Raw genomic sequence first — 8,048 nt, 5'->3', positions numbered from 1 at the left:
GGGGGGGGGGCGAGACGATGGGGGTGTTTGACCCCTGCTCGCAACCCCTGTCTCCGCCCCTGACCCTTTTGATCCTTCTTAATAATGCACGGATCCCTATATCTCAAGATTAACTGAAAAGCTACGCTTCTCGTTTTCAACATGCTTGAGTCATACTCCCTTCATTTCTAAATATAGGGTGTGTAGTTTTTGGCACGGAAATTAAAAAACGTACATCGAGAGAAAATTGCATAAGTTTGAGCGAGATTACACCTGACTAATTGACATGAGAAAATAGAGGAGCTTGCCTTATATAAGGAAAGGTAATCAAATCCCTAAAAGAAAAATACCCAAATGAATGGTGCAACGCAATACATCTTATATTTCGGATTTTTTTCTCAAAAATCTATACACCTTATATCAAGGAACGGAAGGTGTATATTTTGGTGGGTCCATGATCCCTACACAATGATGCCAAAGAGACTAATAACCTATGTATACACTTAGCAAACATAACCAGTCCCCTATATGTATATTGTCATCAACATTAAAACATGATTAAGGACTTGATTGCACTTTCATCGCCATCATCGTCTCTCCCTCGCTGAAGCCGAACAAACTTTGATGTAGTAGACAATTAAAAAATCGTCATACTAAGCCTTAATAAGACCAGCGCACCAGAACAACAACCGTTATACATCATCCAAATATTCTAGCAGTCACTACATCTATCATGAAAACATTTTTGTACGTGAAAAGACATGTGAGAGAATCTACAACCACACATATAGTAAAGTTGAGCCCCCAAACGTTCGCAGACACATCCGATCACGTCCACAGATGGTGATCAGTCACCCTCCATATTTCACACTTCACAATCACACTCACCATTTAACGATTTACATTTTCATATAAAGACATTCAACAGCCACGATCTACGTACGAACTAATAGCAAACTACCTTCTACACTACCCGTCATCGAATATGTTGATGAAGTTAGTGCTAGAGCCGCCGACCTCATGGTCATTGGAGGTTGGGCAAAATGGCAGCTCCTCCTCGTTGTCCTCCTCGGATGCCAAGGCCTTGTCAACCTCCATGGCCGTGATGACCCACGAGTGTAGGGGATCTATCGTAGCCTTTTCGATAAGTAAGAGTGTCGAACCCAACGAGGAGCAGAAGGAAATGATAAGCGGTTTTCAGCAAGGTATTCTCTGCAAGCACTGAAATTATCGGTAACAGATAGTTTTGTGATAAGGTAATGTGTAACGGGTAACAAGTAATAATAGTAAATAAGGTGCAGCAAGATGGCACAATCCTTTTTGTAGCAAAGGACAAGCCTGGACAAACTCTTATATAAAGGAAAGCGCTCCCGAGGACACATGAGAATTATCGTCAAGCTAGTTTTTATCACGTTCATATGATTCGCGTTTAGTACTTTGATAATTTGATATGTGGGTGGACCGGTGCTTGGGTACTGTCCTTCCTTGGACAGGCATCCCACTTATGATTAACCCCTATTGCAAGCATCCGCAACTACAACAGAAGTATTAAGGTAAACCTAACCATAGCATGAAACATATGGATCCAAATCAGCCCCTTACGAAGCAACACATAAACTGGGGTTTAAGTTTCTGTCACTCTAGCAACCCATCATCTACTTATTACTTCACAATGCCTTCCTCTAGGCCCAAACAATGCTGAAGTGTCATGTAGTCGACGTTCACATGACACCACTAGAGGGGAGACAACATACATCTCATCAAAATATCAAACGAATACCAAATTCACATGACTACTTATAGCAAGACTTCTCCCATGTCCTCGGGAACAAATGGAACTACTCACAAAGCATATTCATGTTCATAATCAGAGGGGCATTAATATGCATAATGGATCTGAACATATGATCTTCCACCAAGTAAACCAACTAGCATCAACTGCAAGGAGTAATCAACACTACTAGCAACCCACAGGTACCAATCTGAGGTTTTGATACAAAGATTGGATACAACAGATGAACTAGGGTTTGAGATAAGATGGTGCTGGTGAATATGTTTATGGAGATTGATCCCCTCCCGATGAGAGGATCGATGGTGATGACGATGGTGATGGTTTCCCCCTCCCGGAGGGAAGTTTCCCCGGCAGAACAGCTCCGCCGGAGCCCTAGATTGGTTCCGCCTCGTGGCGGCGAAGTTTCGTCCCGTAAGCTTGCTTATAAATTTTTTTCCTTGATGAAAGACTCCATATAGCCAAAGATGGGCATCATAGGTCTGCCAGGGGGCCTGCTACCTCTTGAGCACTGCGTTGGTTTTCCCTTGAAGAGGAAAGGATGATGCAGCAAAGTAGCGTAAGTATATCTCTCAGTTTTTGAGAATCAGGGTATCAATCCAGTAGGAGATCACGCTCAAGTCCCACGCACCTACACAAACAAATAACAACCTCGCAACCAATGCGATAAAGGGGTTGTCAAGCCCTTCATGGTCACTTACAAGAGTGAGATCTGATAGATATGATAAGATAGTATTTTTGGTATTTTTATGATAAAGATGCAAAGTAAAATAAAAGGCAAAAGAAATAACTAAGTATTGGAAGATTAATATGATGGAAGATAGACCCGGGGGACATAGGTTTCACCAGTGGCTTCTCTCAAGAGCATAAGTATTACGGTGGGTAAACGAATTACTGTCGAGCAATTGATAGAATTGAGGATAGTTATGAGAATATCTAGGTATGATCATCTATATAGGCATCACGTCCGTGACAAGTAGACCGAAACGATTCTACATCTACTACTATTACTCCACACATCGACCACTATCTAGCATGCATCTAGAGTATTAAGTTCATAAGAACAGAGTAATGCTTTAAGGAAGATGACATGATGTAGGGGGATAAACTCATGCAATATGATATAAACCCCATATTTTTATCCTCGATGGCAACAATACAATACGTGCCTTGCTGCCCCTGCTGTCACTGGGAATGGACACTGCAAGATTGAACCCAACGCTAAGCACTTCTCCCATTGCAAGAAAGATCAATCTAGTAGGCCAAACCAAACTGATAATTCGAAGAGACTTGCAAAGATAAACCAATCATACATAAAACAATTCAGATGAGAATCAAATATTGTTCATAGATAAACTGGATCATAAACCCACAATTCATCGGATCTCGACAAACACACCGCAAAAGAAGATTGCATCGAATAGATCTCCAAGAAGATCGAGGAGAACTTTGTATTGAGATCCAAAGAGAGGGAAGAAGTCATCTAGCAAATAACTATGGACCCGTAGGTCTGAAATGAACTACTCACACGTCACCGGAGAGGCCATGGACTTGATGTAGAGGCCCTCCGTGATCAATGCCCCCTCCGGCGGAGCTCCGGAAAAGGCCCCAAGATGGGATCTCTCGGGTACAGAAGGTTGCGGCGGTGGAATTAGGTTTTCGTGGTGTGATACGTCTCCAACGTATCTATAATTTTTGATTGCTCCATGCTATATTATCTACTGTTTTGGACTATATTGGGCTTTATTTTCCACTTTTATATTATTTTTGGGACTAACCTATTAACCGGACGCCTAACCCAGAATTGCTGTTTTTTGCCTATTCCAGTGTTTCGGATAAACGGAATATCAAACGGAGTCCAAACGGAATAAAATCTTCGGAAACGTGATTTTCTCACCGAACGTGATCCAGGAGACTTGGACCCTACTGCAAGGGATCAAAGAGGTGGTCACGAGGGTGGGGGCGCCCCCCCCCCCCTCCTAGGGCACGCCCCCTGTCTCGTGGGCCCCTCGGTGCTCCACCGACGTACTCCTTCCTCCTATATATACACACATACCCCCAAACGATTAGAACAGGAGCCGAAAACCTAATTCCACCGCCACAACTTTCTGTATCCACGAGATCCCATCTTGGGGCCTGTTTTGGAGCTCCGCCGGAAGAGGGCTGTCATCACGGAGGGCTTCTACATCATCCTAGCCCCTCCGATGAAGTGTGGGTAGTTTACCTCAGACCTTCAGGTCCATAGTTAGTAGCTAGATGGCTTCTTCTCTCTCTTTGAATCTCAATACAAAGTTCTCCCCCTCTCTTGTGGAGATCTATTCGATGTAATCTTCTTTTTGCGGTGTGTTTGTTGAGATCGATGAATTGTGGGTTTATGATCAAGTCTATCTATGAATAATATTTGAATCTTCTCTGAATTCTTTTATGCATGATTGGTTATCTTTGCAAGTCTCTTTTAATTATCTGTTTGGTTTGGGCAACTAGATTGGTAGTTCTTGCCATGGGAGAAGTGCTTAGCTTTGGGTTCGATCTTGCGGTGTCCTTACCCAGTGACAGAAGGGGTGGCAAGGCACGTATTGTATCGTTGCCATCGAGGATAACAAGATGAGGTTTATTTCATATTGCATGAATTTATCTCTCTACATCATGTCATCTTGCTTAAGGTGTTACTCTGTTTTTAACTGAATACTCTAGATGCATGCTGGATAGCGGTCGATGAGTGGAGTAATAGTTGTAGATGTAGAATCGTTTCGATCTACTTGTCACGGACGTGATGCCTATATACATGATCATGCCTAGATATTCTCATAATTATGCACAATTCTATCAATTGCTCAACATAATTTGTTCACCCACCGTAGAATACTTATGCTCTTGAGAGAAGCCACTAGTGAAACCTATGGCCCCCGGGTCTATTCTCATCATATCAATCTCCATCACTTTTATATTGTTTTGCTATTTACTTTGCTTTTAGTTTTTACTTTGCATCTTTATATCAAAAATACCAAAAACATTCCATCTATTAGATCTCACTCTCGTAAGTGACCGTGAAGGGCTTGACAACCCCTAATCGCGTTGGTTGCGAGTAGCTATCGCTTTGTGCAGGTACGAGGGACTTGAGCGTGGGCTCCTACTGGATTGATACATTGGTTCTCAAAAACTGAGGGAAATACTTACGCTACTCTGCTGCATCATCCCTTCCTCTTCGGGGAAAACCAACGCAAGCTCAAGACGTAGCAAGAAGGATTTCTGGCGCCGTTGCCGGGGAGTCTATGCAAAAAGTCAATATACCAAGTACCCATCACAATCCCTATCTCTCACATTACATTATTTGTCATTTGCCTCTCGTTTTCCTCTCCCCCCAATTCACCCTTGCCGTTTCATTTTCCCTCTCTCTCTATCCTCCCTCTCTGTTTGCCTTTTTGTTTTCTCGTGTGCTAGTTTGTTTGCTTGTCTCATGGCTAGTCTCATATCTTCTCCGTTGTCTCCCAAGAGTGAAGTTCTAAATTTTAAACAAAGGGAGGGAGAAAATCTAAAAGATGCTTGGTATAGAATTTGCAATGCTCAAAATATATCTACCAGGAAACAATCTACCTTAGTTCTTCTTCGCAATTTTTATGTAGGTGTTAATCCTTGGTATAGATATATCCTCGATACCATTACCGGAGGGAACTTCTTGCGTAGCCATAGTTTTGACTCTTATAATGCTATGATAGATTTATTTGGCTCACCACCTCTTTTGGTTAATGGAACCATGTTAACTTTGGAGCATGTTATGCAAAGACTTGAAATTATTGAAAATAAAGTTGCTACTGTTGAATCAATTGAAAATCTAGATAAAAAGGTCCACAATCAAATTACTCAATATGGATCTAAGTTAGGAATGACCTTGAAAAATATTAAGGAAAAGGAACCCATAGTTAATGAGAAGATGAACTTAGATTCTACTAGAATTGATAAACTAGAGAGTATCATTACAAATTTGGGAACCGCTTTTTCTTCCATAAAGAATACTCCTAGTCCTCCTACTAAAATTGCCAAGCTTATGTATGTTCCTAAAAATAAGGGTGAATCTTCTAGTAAGGAAACTGCTGATCTTAAATCTATAAGTATTCATCCCAATCTTTTTGCTATCATTAAAGAACCATTTATTACAAATGAATTTTTCGATCTTGTGCCTAAAAGTTTGATAATTAATAAAAATAAAGAAATTCCTAAAGATGGTAGATGCCTAATTGAAGAATTACCTACCAAAGATGACAATACCTAGATCTATTCTCGCTCGTTATGCCTAGCTAGGGGCGTTAAACGATAGCACTTGTTGGGAGGCAACCCAATTTTATTTTTGTTCTTGCTTTTTGCTCCTGTTTAGTAATAAATAAATTATTTAGACTCTGTTTTGGTTGTGTTTTTTTGTGTTTAATTAGTGTTTGTGCCAAGTAGAACCGTTCGGAAGACTTGGGGAAAGTCTTGTTGAACTTGCTGTAAAAAACAGAAACTTTAGCGCTCACGAGAACTGCTGTAATTTTTATTTTAAGAGTGATATTTAGTTAATTATTTTTGCAGATGATTAATAGATAAATTCCCCACGTCCAGAAATTTATTTTGGAATTTTTGGGGTTCTAGATTTTGCGCTAGCTACATATTACTACAGACTGTTCTGTTTTTGACAGATTCTGTTTTTCGTGTGTTGTTTGCTTATTTGATGAATCTATGGCTAGTAAAATAGTTTATAATCCATAGAGAAGTTGGAATACAGTAGGTTTAACACCAATACAAATAAAGAATGAGTTCATTACAGTACCTTGAAGTGGTCTTTTGTTTTCTTTCGCTAACGGAGCTCATGAGTTTTCTATCTTGAGTTTTGTGTTGTGAAGTTTTCAAGTTTTGGGTGAATTCTTTTGATGGATCATGGAACAAGGAGTGGAAAGAGCCTAAGATTGGGGATGCCCATGGCACCCCCAAGATAATTAAAGGACACCAAAAAGTCAAAGCTTGGGGATGCCCCGGAAGGCATCCCCTCTTTTCGTCCACTTCCATCGGTAATTTACTTGAAGCTATATTTTTATTCACCAACATGATATGTGTTTTCCTTGGAGCGTCTTGTATTATTTGTGTCTTTGTTTGTTAGTATTCCAAAATCATCCTTGCTGTACACACCTTTTGAGAGAGCCATACATTAATTAAAATTTGATAGAATGCTCTATGTGCTTCACTTATATCTTTTGAGCTAGATAATTTTGCTCTATGTGCTTCACTTAGATCTTTTAAAGCACGTGGTGGATTTGTTTTAAAGAAACTATTGATCTCTCATGCTTCACTTATATTAATTTGAGAGTCTCTTAATAGCATGGTAAATTGCCTAATAATAATATGCTTGGTATTCAAGATTTGTGAAACTTCCTTTTGAGTGTGTTGAATAATAAGAAAAGATTGAAGCATGATAATTGTTTTCAGATATGGAGGTGATAATATTAAAGTCATGCTAGTTGAGTAGTTGTGAATTTAAAAAATACTTGTGTTGAAGTTTGTGATTCCCGTAGCATGCACGTATGGTGAACCGTTATGTGATGAAGTCGGAGCATGATTTATTTATTGATTGTCTTCCTTATGAGTGGCGGTCGGGGACGAGCGATGGTCTTTTCCTACCAATCTATCCCCCTAGGAGCATGCGCGTAATACTTTGCTTTGATAACTTCTAAATTTTTGCAATAAGTATATGAGTTCTTTATGACTAATGTTGAGTCCATGGATTATACGCACTCCCACCCTTCCACCCTTGCTAGCCTCTCTAATACCGCACACCTTTCGCCGGTATCATACACCTACCATATACCTTCCTCAAAACAGCCACCATACCTACCTATTATGGCATTTCCATAGCCATTCCGAGATATATTACCATGCAACTTTCCACTATCTAGTTTATCATGACACATCCATCATTGCCATATTTCTTAGCATGATCATGTAGTTGACATAGTATTTGTGGCAAAGCCACCGTTCATAATTCTTTCATACTTGCCACTCTTGATTCATTGCATATCCCGGTACACCATCGGAGGCATTCATATAGAGTCATACTTTGTTTTAGTATCGAGTTATAATCATTGAGTTGTAAATAAATAGAAGTGTGATGATCATCATTCAATAGAGCATTGTCCCAAAAAAAGAGAAAGGCCAAAGAAAAAAAGAAGGCCCAAAAAATGTAAATAAATAAAAAAGGGGCAATGCTACTATCCTTTTTTTCCACACTTGTGCTTCAAAGTAGCACCATGAT

This window comes from Triticum dicoccoides, chromosome 5A (assembly GCF_002162155.2).
Source record: "Triticum dicoccoides isolate Atlit2015 ecotype Zavitan chromosome 5A, WEW_v2.0, whole genome shotgun sequence".
NCBI lineage: Eukaryota > Viridiplantae > Streptophyta > Magnoliopsida > Poales > Poaceae > Triticum > Triticum dicoccoides.
Note: the sequence above shows the minus strand (reverse complement) of the source record.